Below are 16789 nucleotides of genomic sequence, written 5' to 3'. Positions count from 1 at the left end.
CGAGGTCTGGCTGGGCAGAACCAACAGGGAAATGTCATGTTAAGAGATCAGTCACAGATATTTTGTGGAAACCAAAGCAAAGACAAGCCAGAAAACTGGCAATTGTTTGAGGGCTGGACTGACTGCAGGCTCCAGTATGAAAGGCATCTAAGGCAACTGCCTGTTCTTTAGGTCATTTATTATGGATTTAGGAGGCATAACATAGGTTTAAGAGGGAAAGCATGAGGCATCTCTGTTTCAAATGGTGGTGTTTTTGAAGGTGAACTCTATGGTGCAATCGCTCTGACAGCAGGCCAATGCTTACCAACCCCAACCCACTCCTTCTGACTGCCAGGCAAAAGCACATTAACATCCATCATTTGTCCCCTTTTCAACAGGGAACTACTTAGAACAGGGCAATTAAACCTGCCATCGAGTGCCTGTAATGGGGAGGGCATTCAGCTGTGGCACGTGGGAGGGGTGTGTGCGGAAAGGGGTGAAACGAGAAAAGAGAATCTCTTAAACTGCAGAATTTTTAACATGGAGCCGCAGCTCCTGCCACACATAATGAAAAGAAAGAGGGCAAAATGGTCCCCAAGAAGCCAAGCTGACTGACAAAGGTAAACCAGCCCAGAAGTACTTTCAGGCCCGAGGAAAGAAACTGAACGTATTCATTCCCCTCCGTGGAGGGCTCTAAACCTTTCGGTGCTGTTAAAGCCACAGAGGAGGATCCATTGGTTTGTTTACCTGCAGGAGAGGGCGGGCAGGGTGAGTCCTGCAGGTTCTCCCAGACAATGCACCGAGTCTAATAAAAGTCCCGTTTTGTTTTAACCCTTGATTTATCTATCAATTTAAAAGAAAATCTGAAAATTTGAAAAATCTTAAAATTAAGTATATTTAAACAGAATCGTGACTGGGAGTCACACCTAAAACATACCTCACTGGCCAGTGTTATCTGCTCTTCCAAGAAAAGAGAAAATTGGCTCATGCCAGAAATATGTGGCTGCCAGCCTTGTTCCTTGCCATGCAGTTCAGTGTTCTGCTCACTGTCTTTTCCAACAGCCTGTCATCTTCTAGCAGAGACTCTCCCATCAGCTGCAGCACCTATTTTCTCAGCCTAAGAGAAACTGCAGAGACACGGGACTTTTCTTGGAGATCGCCAAGGACAAATGCGTGACTTCCCACATTTGTGTAAAGTCATTTAGAAATTACTTGTGAGTGAAGAGTTTTCCCTTCCTTGGGCAGGGTTTTTTGACTCACGCAGGTATTTTGTGGCTTCTAAAGACTACGTACAGTCATTCTCTTGCTTTTCATGAGTGTTGTGGAATTACATGTGACCTAAGCTCTCACAGGGAATCATAAAATGGTTTGGATTGGAAGGGACCTTAAAGATCATCCAGTTCCAACCCCCTGCCATGGGCAGGAATACTTCCCACTAGCCCAGGTTGCTCAGAGCCCCATCCAACCTGGCCTTGAACACTTCCAGGGATGGGGCAGCCACAGCTTCTCTGGGCAACCTGTGCCAGGGCCTCACCACCCTCACAGGGAAGAATTTCATCCTGATACCCAATCTAAACCTGCTCTCTGTCAGTTTGAAGCCATTGCCCCTTGTCCTGTCACTCCAGGCCCTTTCAAATACACTCTCTCCATCCTTCTTGTAGGCTCCCTTCAGGGACTGGAAGGGTGCAATGAAAAACCAAGCCAAGAATGAAAACAAAGCCACCCAGCCATAGAATCACAGAATCTGTTAGGGTGGAAAAGACCTTTAAGATCATCAAGTCCAACCACAAACCATCTTACCTTCCATGGTGCACTTGGGTCTGTTTTCCTGCCTTTATGACAATGACGACTGCAGCAGCTGAAACTGTGGACAAAGCCACCCCTTCTATATTTAGGGTTTGTCCCAAGAAATCAAAAAGCTGTGCAAATACTGCCTTTTTGTATCTCAGAATTGCATCCAGGAATGACAAGCAGTTAAAAAACCTCCAAAATAAACCCTGAAAAATTAAATAGAAAGGGAAGAAAACTGGCTAGAAGTTCTGTAGGAAAATAAGCTATTTAATTTAAATGAGATCCAATGTGAACTCTTTATACTATTATATTCTGAGCTGAAGAACCGAGGCTCCATTCCTCTCCCACTACTTCCACTCCTAGGATTGTTGAGTAGTTAACATTCACTAATAAATATTGTACAAGATTTAGATAAATCAGTGCTACCTAAACCAACTAATACATAAATAAAACAGGGGAAAAAATGCCTTTGCATATAAACTTCCATTTCAGCTGTAAATCTCACATTTTCCTTTGCAAAAAAACTGCATATAGCCTTTTTCTGAAAGCAAGAAACACTTTAGAACAAATATTTTAAATCCATTGTAAAGTTGATAGTAGAAAGAGTGAAATGAAAGTTCAGCTTTGTGTCTTTATTATTATTATTTGTGTCATTATTATTATTATTAACACCTAAACACCTGATCTAAGAAGTTTTTTTATCAAACTTAGAGGTAGAGTTTAAATACTGATGATCCATTTCATGCTGTAAGTGTCTCATCCCACAATAATATACATATTTCATGGTTTGACTGCACCAGGCACAGCCAACTGAGAAAAATACAAAAGAAACTACTGTGAATTATCTGTATCATTAAGACACAAAATTAAAAATAGAAAGAGTTGTCACCCCTGCCCTGCAGCATAAACCAAAAATATTGCACACAATACTACTGCAAAATCAGCCACCATGAAACTTAGTTCAGAATTCTCCTTTCTTTTTCAAAGAATAGATTATTACATGGTTTTCTAATTACATAGTATGTATTAAAATAAAATACGTGTATTTCCATTGAGGCACTTACTTATCAATGAATAATTTTATTTAAGAAATTTTAAAAGCCTTTCAAATTGTTACACATACAGGTTTTCTACGTAAGCAAGAAGAAATGAAAGAAAAGGCGTAACCACAAGGACATGTTTTGCCTGGAAGAGCTTCATAGCCCTGGATGAGGAACCTATCATGGGAACCCATCTCCTGCAGAGTCACTTGAAGTTGCACAACTCTGGTTCAGATTAAATACCAATGACCTGCTTCACTCTTACAATGAATTTCACTGTAAAAAGCACATTTAATACCATGACTCAGTCGGCAAAATATCTTCTGCTCCTCCTGGCCAAGGCTTGCTGTGCCCCACAGCCACTTCCAGCAAAGGCTCCTGCCACTCACTTTTCCCAAAGATTAATGGCTGAACAGCCAAAGGGACCAAAGGGGATTTGTCATCAGTACCTGCAATAATGAAAGCACCCGCAATTATATTTTGTTTTAAAATAGCACCCCACCCCCCCATAATAGAAGTCATCACAAATATACCCCAAACTTTCAACCTACAAGCCACTGATTTTTTTGGGAGGGCATTCAAACAAGTACTGAGGGATGTATGAGAGATCACAAAGAAAAACAAAGACTTATTAGTAGGGCCTACATGTAATGGAAATGTTCAAGGGGTCTGGAACTGAAAAAAACCTCACATTACAACCACTTTTATAGCTCTGAGGTCAAAAATCAAGAAAAATAAGATGACAGACCATGTTCTTATTAAATCTTTAATTCCTAGGAGTCCCAAGTGGTCAGCATTACATAAACTTTTATTAAAAATGAATTCCATTCCATGAATAACTTGCATGTATTGTGGAAAATATTTATTAAAGGCAAATGCCATTCCATGAATAGCTTGGGTGCTGCTTACTTGGGTAATAACAGTGTGTTCATTTATTTTAAATGAAGTTCTGTCTTCTGCCCAATTAAATTAGTTTTATGCCTTAGTCTATCACCCTTTTCATAAGTCAAGTCTATAGACATATTTTATACAACATAGGGTTTAAAATACAGCTTTCATAAGAACACATATAAAAAAGGACACTGAATGCAGCTCAGTAGTTGCTCTTAACAAAGGCTCAATGGGAGGGAAAAGCAAATAGAACAGAGAGGATAAAATGTCTGTGATGAAGAACCTCTAAACCTGGCCTAGGGCTGGGAGACAACCACACAGGGACATGAATTATTGCTCAGGTCTATGTCCTGCCAAGTTAAACCACTTCCCACATTGCTCCTTCCATGATCCTACGCTGATGGAATCAGCAAGAAGCAAGAAAAAGCAGGAAGACAGAGAAAGCAACACCAAACTCCTGGCACATATTGCAGGAGCAATGGCACAGCACTCTTGCATACTTGTTTCAAAATAGAGCAGCTGCACGTGCTGCCCTGGTACAGAAAGGGTCTCCAGGGAAAACTCAGACAACTGAAAAAAATCATCCTCAACTTTTGTAGACAGAGATCCTTACATTAGGGGATCATCCCTGGAGCCAGCTGCCATCTGCAAGTGTTTCTCGGCTATACTGAAGGGTTAAAGATGCAACTTTTAAAAGCTGGATTGTTGGATGGAAGAAAAAAATTGTTTATCCCACCCCTTACCACTGTCCATGCACAGCCTCTTCTCTGTCAAGCTCCTCTGCACGCAGGTTGGGAGTCTACAACAGTACAAACACACACAGACACACACATATAAAACCTGTAACAGTATATCCTGATATCCTATAGTATCTATTATAACAATATGATATTGGATAGTGTATCCAATAAATTAATCTGCCATTTTTTTACATGCAGCTAGTAAAACTGCAGCCATGCATATACAAATTCCCTTTCCATCTAACTGAACAAACAAGCTTTTTACAGAAACCACATCATGTGTGTTTCCTGACTGTGTTGTTTCAGATTCTGACTTGCTCACCTTTTTTGCCTCTGGGCTTCTGTCTTCTTTGGTCTTACTTCTTCATTGTTTCTATTCCACACATCCCTTCCAGAAGACAAACTGCAAAATCACAGGAGTGAAACTGCTGAATTTTTGAAACCACAGCTTTCAGAGAAAGGTGTATTATCAGCCCATCCTCATCTTGAGCGAAGATTAACTCTGTATTAAAACCAAAAATAATTTAAAAATATTTTAAGTAATAACAAACTGAGAATAAGCCATCAAACAAAATAAGAAGAGCCTCTTATTCAAATATTGAAGAAGCATTTCTAGAGCATGATTCACCTACTCCTAAGGTCGACACTAAAATAGGTTGGATGATTCACCACCTAAGAGTGTCCACTTCTCCCCAGAAGTTTCGAAATCAGAAGACAGTTTAGATACTCTATTTGATTTTTAAAAAATATGTATTTTAAGATTTGGGGAATTATTTCATGATCTACTTTTGACAGGCTCATAAAGGTTTTTTTTTTCTCTAGTTGCTTGAGGAAATTAGGCTTTTTTATCCCACTGTCAGCCCCCCATTTGTCACAGAGTAACCAACTGGCTCATTTCAATCAAATTTAACAAGCTCTTAGAGGAATCGGAGATGTGCAGGCTCCTATAGGCAGGGATCAGTGGCCAGGTACAGCAGAGAGCTCTCACTGGCATCCCCATGGGAGGATCAGCAGGGAGAGACTGCCCTTATCCATGTTGTTTGGCAGTTTATGTAATATCTTGTCCAGGCAGAAGGTCAAAATACTTGGTTTTGGGTCACTGAATCTGTTGGGAACATGGGAAGGACAAAAGGATGATTTACGGGGAAAGGGGTGTTGGGAAGAAAGTAAAATAAACAACTGCAGAATGTGTCAATTTTATAATAAAGTATTAATTGGAATACTGGTAATAATGAGCTCTCTATATACTGTCTGGGGTCTTTAGACTGTAAGGATTTGATTCTGTAACACTGCATGTGACCAGGACTTCCACTGCTGTCCACTGAAACAGCTGATACAAGGACTGTCAAGAGCCAAATGTGGGGCTGGTTCACTCCAGCTGAGCCTGGAAGCTGGTGCTCCTAAAATGAAGGATCTGGTTTTTTGGTAGCCCTTCCTCTCTAGGAGATTCTGAAATGCTCACATCCCTTAGAAGATGGGGACCTCTGCCTCCTAAGAGAATCTCCAAAACAGATTGCCAGAAATGAATCAGAAATTGTCTTCTCCTATGAGGAAAGGCTGAGAGAGTTGGGGTTGTTCAGCCTGAAGAAGAGAAGTCTCCAGGGAGACCTTTTGTGGCCATTCAATATTAGAGGGGTCATACATGAAAGATGGAGAGAGGCTATTTCCGAGGGCCTGGAGTGACAGGACAAAGGGTAATGGATTTAAACTGACAGAGAGGAGGTTTAGATTGGATATTGGGAAGAAATTCTTTCCTGTGAGGATGGTGAGGCCTTGGCACAGATTGCCCAGAGAAGCTGAGGCTGCCCCATCCCTGGCAGTATCCAAGGCCAGGTTGGGTGGGGCTCTGAGCAACCCGGTCTAGTGGGAAGTATTCCTGCCCATGGCAGGGGGTTGGAACTGGATGATCTTTAAGGTCCCTTCAGACCCAAACCATTCTGTGATTTTATGATCCAAGAGCACCTGAGGAGAGAGCTGGTGACTTTCCTGAACCTGGGAATTCAGGACAAACCCCACAAGGCAAGGACACTGGTTTCCTGGCAGGGCTGGGAGGTGCGAGGAGTGAACTGCACATGCTGGTTCCTGTGCTCGACAGGGCCTGGGGGCCTGGCATCCTGCTCCCAGCACCTGGTTCTGAGGTTCCCCCCCTGCGCCCACGCAGCATCCCTGCTCAGCCCCAGCAGGAATCCTGGCCCACCGTGGGAAGCCACTGGGAATGGGGAAGGGGGTGCCCAGGCTGGGCGGCACCAGCACGTGGCCAGAGAGAAGCAAGAAACCACCACTGAAACCAGGCAGGGAACAGTAAACCTGGTCCAGGCAGGAGCACGGGGCACGGGAGAACATCTGCAGGGATAAGAGGTTTGGAAAACAATCTCTGGGAAGAAGTGGGGGAAGTGGGTTTGTTGAGTCTACAGGAGGCTGGAAATAGGGCAGGACATGATAGTGCAGTTGCAGCACATGAGAGGTTTTTGTGAAGAGAGGCAGCGATTACACTGCAGGAAGGACAACAGTAGGATCTAATCAACTTAATTTCCACGAAAGGAAAGAAGACAGGAGAAAAGAAAAAGGCTGGATGTTGCAAAAATGTTCTCTGAATAAGCCAGTACTGGAATAGATTATGTGGGAGGTTATGAAACCCCCTGCACTAGAAGCTTGAGAAGTTAACCAGACATCTCTCAGTAGATGGACTGCCATGCTATCCCTCAGCCTTTAGAAAGCAAAGATCCATCTATCCTTTTCAAAAATAAAGTAAAAAGCACCCATGCATATCACACAGACCATTAAAGGCATAGATGATAAGAATAAAAAGTTTAGCATTTAGATAACAAAAGTACTATGGGCCTGGGGAGATCATGTCGGTTTTTTGAGAATCACCAACAAGAAGGAGGTCCAAGAAATGGAACATCAAATATCTAGATCTCATATCCACTGAACTGCAGTTGTGACAAGCTAACCTTTAAACTTTTTGGTCTTTGTTTCTTTATTCTCTCAGTTTTTTGGGGAGGGCTGCAACTCACCTGTCCCAGGAGGTGTCAGAAGAGTCATCTCTCTGTGACAAAAGCACACTGAGCACAGGACAAGGATGTGGTCCCTACCTCAGCCAGTCTACAAGCTGAGCATCCCATGCAATGCAGTGAGTTTTTTTCTAAGGTAGAAAACCCACTCTTTTTATAGGGTCATTCTGCTTTTATTTGCAGTATTATTCTTGTGCCTTTCTTAACTAAATGCAAAGAAAACTAAAAATATCTCACAGCATGAATCACAAAAAAGGCCCTTTCTGTGTGCTGAGGACAAAAGCCTTTGTGTTTTTGCTGAAACGAAACAATCCTGCTTCAGTCTGCCCTTCCAACAATGGCATCAGAGCTCCAAACAAACAATACTTCCCCAGGCCAAGTGCATGGGTGTGTTTCTCTCCAAGCTCACATCCATCTTTGCAATCCATCATATGAGAAAGGTTTCTTTTTCCATAGCTGAGTGGAGTGAGTGGCATAGGGAATCCCCTCTTGGTGTAAAATAAGCCAACATCACAGAGGTGACTTCAGGAACCTGTGCTCATTTTTCTGGTATTAAATTTGTCAGCCATTACAGGATCCATGTTAAGTTTAGGGCCTTCAGAAAAGCTGCCATGGGTGGCCTGGCTGGGGTTTGGTCTTGTGTTACCATGGTCCAGTAGAGAACAGGCATTTTCAAGGCCTAGCAAGGGATCAGAAACTACATGAAAGTTTGGTTAAAGGAAGGGCTTGGTCCCACAGAAGATGCCTGTGACCATGGCTATGCTCTCCAGGAAGACCCTGCTGAGTTGTTATGCTGGACCAGCACCTTGCAGGTGTTTTGGAGAACCACAACATGGACCTCCTGCAAGTTTCTGGAGCAGGTTGAGGGTTCAGTGATGTGTGGTTAGTACCGGATGTTGAGGATGTCAGGATGGGGTAGGAGATCAAGGGCCACCAACCTTCTGCAGGGTAGGGGATGAAGAGAGATCAGGCAAAGCCTAGAGGAGATGGGTTTCTCCTGTAGCCGTCATAAATAGGAGAAATAATCTGCACTACAGGGGAGAGTATTCCAGGCAGTAGGATTTCCTTCCAGTGCCTGACAACCCCTCTCTGTCCAGGAAAAGACTATGGGTGGTTTCTTTGGGCTAAACCTGATCTCCACCATGCACAGACATGGAGTGAGCAGCCAGTCTGCAGCCCCACACACCTCCCTGTTATGTGTGCCAGCCTCACTTGTGTGCCTTGAGCTGAACAAGGGGCTTTCATTTCCTCCTGTGGCTAAAATCACTGATATTTTATTTTGAAAAAGCTGAAACTACAATAGAATGGTAGATCTTTCTTGAGCACTCTCACAAAAAGCCTTAACAGTAATCCAGTGCAATTGCCTGCCTGAGCCTCACAAAAACTGAGAGGGAAAGCCAAGTTGTTCTTTAAACCTGCTGGTGTGATGCTGTACTGAACTCACCAACATACAGGAGCATGTACAACAAACAGGAGGGTGTTTGTGTTCATGTCCTCCCACCTGGATGCAGGAAACAGCATCTGGAACAGCTTCCCATGAGGGGGCACTGCACTATTACACATCCAGGCTTGGAGACCTCCACCTCAAGGACTCATGCAAAGATGCTGAATGTGGAGGGAGGCACATTTCAGCTGTTTATGCTCCTCTGCAAAAACTAAGCTGATGAGAAATTACTGTGCTTATCTCATTAAAAGTTACACTGTTATGTGCAATTTTATCTACCAATAAAAGCCAAAACGAAACCCCAAATGCTACATCCAGGTCACAGGGAGAATTTGGGACTTCTGTGCTTTTAAGTGCTTGATTTCACAGCCTTTCAAGAGGATCTTAATACAAACTAGGAACTTTTGTGTGCAATTTTTTAATTAATGGAACCCTCTTTATTGGTGAATGGGACAAATTAATCTGTTTGTGGACTGGATTTTGTGTCTAACCAACAAGAGGGCTGGTCTGAGTCATCACTACTGACCTACACCACAAGCAACACCACTTGGACGGACATTATCCTATGAGGATCTCATCTAGGAAGAGGCAGCTTCCTAGCACAGTGGTTTCCCAGTGGGCAGAGATGGGATGACTGGATGGGGTTGGGGCAGAGGCAGTGCTGCTGTTGTGAGCACAGGGGAAAGCTGAGTGTCATCCTCTCACCTGTGCTGCTCACACTGACGTGCTGCAGCTGCCTGCATGGGCAAAAACCTGCACACAGGCACCTCCCTTTCTGTTGGAACCAGAGGAATATTTGGCAAGCCCCTGGAAGGCAGCACGCTGCTTTTGTTTTTGCTCTCCATGCTCAGTTTTGCAGAGGTCCTAACCATTTCAGCAGCTCTGGACTTGAGTAAGATCTAAATAAATCACATCTGCAGTGACGTGATTTTGTCTGTATTCCACCTTTTCCTTACAATGATTTACTTCTAGGGCTCACAGCTGAGCAGAAACCCTGAAGAAATGACCACAGGGTAACTGGCCTACCTGAGCCTAAACAGAACAGAAAGGCAGAATGAAGTGTGCTGGTTGTTCTGGTAGTGAATTGATTTGTTATCAGCATCCTTTCTACACAGGGCTGTGAGTGTCATACACCCCCATAAGTTAAGTTATTGCCATGAACACCCATATATGCCAGAAAAGTTCAGAGGAAGACTCTGCTTAAGTTCTTGCCTTAGCAAATGGAGTGTAAGTATTTTACGAATCTTGGTAGCCTTTTCCTGGACTTCTCAAAGAGGAAAAGAAGAAAAAGGATCATAGATCCTCTCTATTTAAGCCTTTTCTCACTCCTAAGGAAGGGAAACATCAGTCAGTGAGCTACAGGTAAAGTCAAGCAGCAAGTCTGCCAGACTCAAATCCAGCAATTACCTGCATGTGGATGTGAAAGGGAGAGGTGTGTATGGAGTGGGCTGGGAAACAATTTACTGCACCTAGACATAGCATTAGGGCTCTGCTTCAGGTTTGCACAAGGATTTAGCTGCATCTTATTCAAGCAATTATCTTCTGCACAGCTCCCTGTCCCTCTGTAGCCACTGTGCAGGAAAGACAGCTGGACACAAGACTGGCAAATTCCCCTTTATCTGTGTGCTCATCTCCACCAACTTCCTCCATCCCAAGAGGCCAAATTCACAGGCCATCCACCCCACCAATCTGCAAGGAGAACCTGGTTCTTAAATGCCTGTAGGATCAGGAATATTGCAGGAATAAAGAGAGGAAATGACAGCTTTAAAGAACTGAGGTTATGAATTACAGCCTGAGCTCTGGATGGAGCCCCAGGAGAGGAGCACAGAGGAGCAAAGCTGTTAACAAATTAGTCTCCTGTGCAGGGGAGGCAATATTCAAGACAGGGATCTGAAGAACTGGATCCCAGACAGCTGGAGACACCACAGCAGCCTCACTGCCTGGACCAGACTGCAATATCCTCAGGAAGCTGCTGCTCCCCAGCGCTGCAGCCCACAAAGCTCTCAGCTGTTCTCAGAGACCTTTGAAGGCCACGTGTATAGGAGACCACAGAGGGACTGGGGGAAAAAATAGCTTTGTTGCAGTATTCAGAGCCACAAAACACAGCAATTGAAAGCGCCAACAGGAAACCAAGAGCTGCCTCCTAAAGCTTCCCTGGGAGCTGCAAGAGGATTTCAGTCTGTGAGAGACACCTGCCAGGAACAAGCAACTGGGGTATCCTTTGCATGGATCAACTCACAGGGGAAAAAGGATAATCCCAAAGATTTCCTTAAAATTGTAACTGAGCTTGGAATTGCCTATGTGGATTGCTGTGCAAGAACAGCTGCTTGGAAATGTTTGCATAACCAGTTTGCATTAAGGTTTCTCAAAATTTGTTTGTGGTACTTCTGGATAGTAAGATCAATGTTCTGAGTCTGGATTACCAGGAATTAAACCTTTTTATGATGAAGTAGCGGCAAAGCCCTTTAAAAGCTTTCCTGTCTTTCTCCTTCTCCAACTAGGGGAATGAGTACATCTTAATAGTACGAAGCACTGAGTTTTCTAACCTGTATTTATTTTTTGGATCCTTGTTTACAGATATTACCTTGTATTTCCTAGGTCTCCTGATGTTTGTGGACAACAGGCCAGAAATCACTGCAATAGTTTTACTCAGTAAAAGACACCTATTGCTGGCATTCAATGTAAACTACAAAAAATGTCCTTATTTATGTTCTTGGTCATAAACCATCTTTTCCCTGTACTAGTTCAAGCTTTGTGTTTTGGGGAAAAAACCCCCTCTATCTCAAACTCGTGTTATTTACCTGCAGGGACACTTCAATGTAGATCTCTCTATATTAATCACGTGGGAATAGGGCTTAAAAAGCCATATATTCAACAGGAAGGAAGGAGGGTGGTGTTAAACTGCATTAGGTATATCAAATGTAATTTCTGCAAATTTGGCTGAGGAAAGTCTTTGTAAAAATGTAAAAGCTTGCTCCTATTTCACTGAAAATTCAATTGCTAAGTTGCCAAATATTACTGATGAGCAGGAAACACTATGCAGGTGTTTCCATTTGTACAAGGAGTCCTTAATCCTTTTTGTATGAAAAAAATGAAGTTGAATAAGGATTATAAAGATATATAATTTTAGAGGATTATTTTGTTCCTGGTTTTGTTCTGTAGGTTGTATCTAGGTCACTTGTTGGCTGCAGGCTATTTGGGATTCCCAGGGGAGAAGGCACTTGAGAACCCTTTTCAGTCTGTGCCTGCTTCTCTTGGGATGTACTTGCTCTTTGACAATATGGGTTTTGCCTCAGTGCTACTATTATTAACTCAGATTATGTGGGTTTATAACCAGTTTTACAAAGGAAGGCATCTCTGGTCATATCACCTGAAGGACTTTTCCCAGTTCTGCATTTTCCTAAGCCTTTCTGTCACAGGCACTTGGACATATCCTTGAACAAATTTCAGGGAAGATTCCAGAAATCAGTACTTGTCTATGTGAAGTCCACAGTTTCTTGCACACGTGGGATAAGTGAGGGCTCTGCCAGACAACAGCAGGAATTCACCCTTAAAACTGCACCTATAGCTGGCACGGAAGCAGATTCCCAGACTAAGTCCGGCCCAAGCTCACTTCCACAAATGAGGGACTTCCTGTAAGTAAACCAAGAAACAAAAGCTAAAAATACTGCTCCTCCCCAGCTGCTGTCATGTGGGGAAATCAGAGCATGAGATACACCTTCATCTGAACCAGGGAAGCTCAAAGCCATATCCCCGAGAGATGGTCTGCACACTCCAACAGCGTAATATTCCAGTGTATCCCTTCTGCCCTACCGGACTGAATCCAAAGCAATGGCTTTGGAGAACAGAGAACCCCCATCAATCGTAAGGCTGTATTCAAGATAAAAACAAAAAAAAAACCCATGAGCAAACTGTGGAAATGTGACCTTTTTTCCTCTTTTGGTCGAGCAGCTGCTGTCGCTCGAGGAGGTGCTGGCACTGGCACCTACAAATGCAACAAGTGCACTGTGGTACCGAAGCTGAGCTGAGGCCTGGGGGAGTCCGCACTTCCCTGTGTGCTGCAGTGAAAATGCAGTGCTGGATGCTGGGACTCTGCTCCCTCCCGAGGGAGAGCTGTAAACAAGGGGCAGGAAAGGAGACGAAGGGCCGTTACCGCTGGATGTTCCCAGCAAGCCTTGGAGGAAATGAAGGAAACAGCCGGACCTGACTCACTGGGGATGGGTGTTTTACTTGCCGCTTGTGTAAACTTACTCCAGCTCAGCTTCCAGTCCACTGTTCTGCTACTTTCCATGATTACAAAGGTTCTTCTTGTCATACACACAGGTTTGCACCTGCTTGGAGTAAGGTATAGCTGCTAAACATGCCTAGGAGAGGGAATTGGTTTTCCAAGGAGGGCTCGAGCAGATGATTTTAGTTAATTTTAAGACCCTTAGAGAACTCCCTTCCTCTGCAGTACTTCTGGCATGTCAGCAGCTTAACCAAGAGTTACTGCCAGGTTCTGTCCTGCTGTCTGCCTGGCTTTCTACACGCACAACTGTGTGCTTTGCATGTAGGAGAATGAAACCCAGAACAATGTCTGCTGTGGAGCAGTGAGGACGTGACAGCACCGGGCTTCAGCGGGACAGGATGTTTACGAGGAGGATGTCTGAGTGGGAGGGCAGTGTCCAAGCTGCCTCTCAGCCTGCTGATAGCACAAGGCACTGCAGGAAGCAGGAGCACATCAAGGTACAGGGCCCTGCTCCTGTTGCTGCTGGGCCTCTTTGCAGCAGGAGGCTTTCCTTGCAGGGAAAGGGGCATCCCAGGTACTCAGGTGGTGCAGCCCAGAGTTCAGTGGGCTGAGATAGGACACGGTGCAGCCCAATCCACCTGGGACACCTCTGTGCTGCTCTCTGTCCCACCTCCCACTAATGCTGGCTCTCACCTTGCCAGGGGAGGACCCCCAGGGATCCCCTGGCCAAAAAACATTGACTCACTGTAGCTCACCTTCTTAAAGGGGGGATAGTCCCAGCATGGAATAGGACCTCACCTGCTTACCCTGTGCAGGGTTCCAGATATGCAGATGTTTTAAACATAAGAAAACCGTTTCTTTTACCACGAGGATCGTTAAACTGGGCCAGATTGCCCAGAGAGACTGTGGACTCTCAAGATATTAAAACCCCAACTGGACACAGCGCTGAGCAGCTCCAGCTGACTCTGTTCTGAGCCAGGGGGTGGGCTAGATGGTCTCCAGAAGTGCCAGCCAGCCTCAGGGATTCTGGAGCCCACCTGTTCTTCATTGTCACTGGCAGAAGCACTTCAATGGCACTGCAATTTTGCACAGGCCCCCACAGAATTTAGGAGTCCAGTTCCCACGAAGTTAGGGAATGAGAGCTTGGCCCACAGAAGGATACACGTAGTGATACTGAGAGCTCCACATTTTAACTTCAGGCACTTTTCAACCCAAGTAAGGCATGAAGAAAAGTCAGGCACTCAAACTCTCTTTGCAATGGCCAGAGAAAGCAAGGTATCTCAGGATACGATTCACAAAAGCAAGCAGAAAATTGCCTCTGCAGATGCTGGAGGTGCAAGGACAGGTGTAAAGATTAAGCCCTTCTTAGACAATGAGCTGCCCTTTTCTGAATGACAGAGGTGCTGTTTTCCAGTCAGGATGAGGAATTCCTGCCTACTGCCAGCTGCTAGGAACTTCTAAAATGCAGTAGGAAGAAGCATCACCTATTTATGTATTGTCCCAGAAGTTTGAGCACCAACCTAAGAGAGACATGATCCAGAGTTGATTTCCCAGTATTTTGTGACCTTTGGGAATTTGAAGTATCCCTTTCCTCACTGTTGACTGTAAACACAGTGATGTGGAATAGGAATCTCAATGGCAGAAGCTGATCCACTCTGCTGGAAAAAGTCATCCACACAGAGGAGTTATGGAATCAGAAGGCAGCAGCACAAGTACAATGTCCAGGGTCAGGCCAAGCTCCCTCCTCTCTTTTGCTGAACTCTTCAGAGCACATCCTGGAGGACACACACCTGTGCAAGCCTCAGGAAATGATTAGGGAAAAAAAAAAGGAGAGACTTATCAAAGAGATGACTCTGGATATCAATTTGAAGAGACAGAAAATACAGGTAAAGCCATCCTCAGTCACCTGTTGAGCATAATTCTTTGCACACCTTGCATTCTTGATCAGCAAAGATCTATGCTGAAGGAAAGTGCATCCTTATATAAATCCTGTACCCCTTTAAGTAAATCCAGGCATCTGTACTGCAATTAGTAAAACTAGGGCAGTGAAGAACAAAGCAACCTACTCTGTTTATTTTGCCATAAAATGAAAACTCCCAGCAACCCCAAAACTTCTGAATTTGCCCTTTTTTTTCCATGATCACAATAATCAGCTGTGTTAGGGCTTCCCTTTTTCCTGTTACTCCCAGACATCCCAAACACATACTGTCTTGTATCTAGTTGTCCTCCTCTCTTCTTCTTTCCCTTTATTTGTGCCTTTTCCCTGCCAGGCTCTGTTCCACTCTACTCTGTGGGGGAAATCTCCCTACAGGCTGTGAACCCCTGTCACTACAGTCAAACTCGCAGACAGGGACAGAATTACCTTTACTGGGAACCGATGTGCTGTCTCCTTTCAGTCCACAGCTGAGCACAGCCAAACAAAGCTTTGATGCAGGCAGGGCTGCTCAAGATATTTACCAGTGTACCTAGGAGAGAATACCCAAGAATTTGAGCTGCAGATTCAGCTTTTTAATGCAGCCTACAGTGTTTTTTTACCCACGTCCCACTCAATGTCTTCTAAATTGAGATGTTTCATTCATTTACATTTATCTGACGATCTCAGATGTAATCCTGGGATCCTGTAATCCTGTAAAGTCTGGGACAACCTGGCACTTTTCCTTAAAACCCCGGCTGCCTGCTGGGAAGAAACACAAGGTCTTCACGCGTGTACAGCTAAGGAGAGGGAAAACAAGAGACTCAGCTAATGAAGGAAACTTAAAAAATAAAAAGCCCCTCTGTTTCTTGAGTCGGGATCAAGTGGGTCAGGTGCACCCTGGAGGCAAAGCAACCAAGCTTTCTCCCCTTGCCCAAACTCAGGGGGAGGATGCAGTTATTACAGAATATTCTGAGTTGGAAGGAGCACCGAGTCCAGCTCTTAGCCCTGCACAGGACCATCCCCAAGAGTCACACCATGTGCCTGAGAGCATTGTCCAAACGCTCCTTGAGCTCTGTCAGCCTTGGTGCTGTGCCCACTGCCCTGGGGAGCCTGTTCAGTGCCCAGCCACCCTCTGGGGGAAAAAACTTTTCCGAATATCCATCCTAACCCTCCCCTGATACAGCTCCAGCCATTCCCTCGGGTCCTGTCCCTGCTCACAGAGCAGAGGTCAGTGCCTGCCCCTCCACGGCCCCTCGTGAGGAAGCTGCAGATGCTGTGAGGTCTGTCCTCAGGGACAGTGCTCTCTCCTCCGGGCTGAACACACCAAGTGCCCTCAGCCGCCCGTACGGCTTCCCCTCCAGGCCCTTCACCCACATTCATATTATTCAATTAAAAAAAAAAAAAAAAAAAAAAGGAAGGAAAATACCTTGCGCTCGGACGCGTCGGGGGCGGCTTTTCCCGGCGGGGCGCAGGAGCGGGGACAGGAGCGGGGACAGGACGCGCCGTGTCCCGCGGCGGCCCCTCGGCCGCCCTGCCCGGCCCGGCCGGCCCAGCCCTGCCCCGCCGCGGTGCCGTCGGAGCGCGGCCGCGGCCCCGCTCGCCAATCAGGGCGGCCCGCCTGCCTTCCTGTAGGTGTGCCCGGCTCACCTGGGCCCGCTCGGCGCTCATGACACACCTGCGGCCCCGCGCAGGGCGGCGGGAGGGCGGGCGGCGGCCGAGGGGGGCAGCGCTGGCCCCGGCCCCGCGA

At 45.3% G+C, this 16789-nt stretch overlaps 1 long non-coding RNA gene across 12 annotated transcripts; it reads right to left on the bottom strand.

Annotated features, from left to right (window-relative positions):
• Positions 1 to 887: 887 nt before the first annotated feature.
• LOC116787066 lies at positions 888 to 16587 on the bottom strand. Of its 12 annotated transcripts, XR_004357158.1 has the most exons (9): positions 16469 to 16587; positions 15711 to 15801; positions 15490 to 15592; positions 14648 to 14927; positions 4764 to 4943; positions 4445 to 4500; positions 3109 to 3259; positions 1780 to 1976; positions 888 to 1106 (listed from the first exon to the last, which is right to left on the bottom strand). It is a non-coding gene; the product is annotated as an uncharacterized LOC116787066 (long non-coding RNA). The 12 variants fall into 12 exon arrangements; XR_004357154.1 differs by lacking the exons at positions 888 to 1106; positions 1780 to 1976 and adding an exon at positions 12405 to 12532 and having other exon boundaries at positions 2854 to 3259; XR_004357152.1 differs by lacking the exons at positions 888 to 1106; positions 1780 to 1976 and having other exon boundaries at positions 2854 to 3259.
• Between the last annotated feature and the right edge of the window lie 202 nt (positions 16588 to 16789).

Source organism: Chiroxiphia lanceolata, chromosome 5 (assembly GCF_009829145.1).
Source record: "Chiroxiphia lanceolata isolate bChiLan1 chromosome 5, bChiLan1.pri, whole genome shotgun sequence".
Classification (NCBI taxonomy): Eukaryota; Metazoa; Chordata; class Aves; order Passeriformes; family Pipridae; genus Chiroxiphia; species Chiroxiphia lanceolata.
The sequence above is the reverse complement of the archived record's forward strand: the minus strand, read 5'-3'. Positions and strand labels throughout refer to the sequence as shown.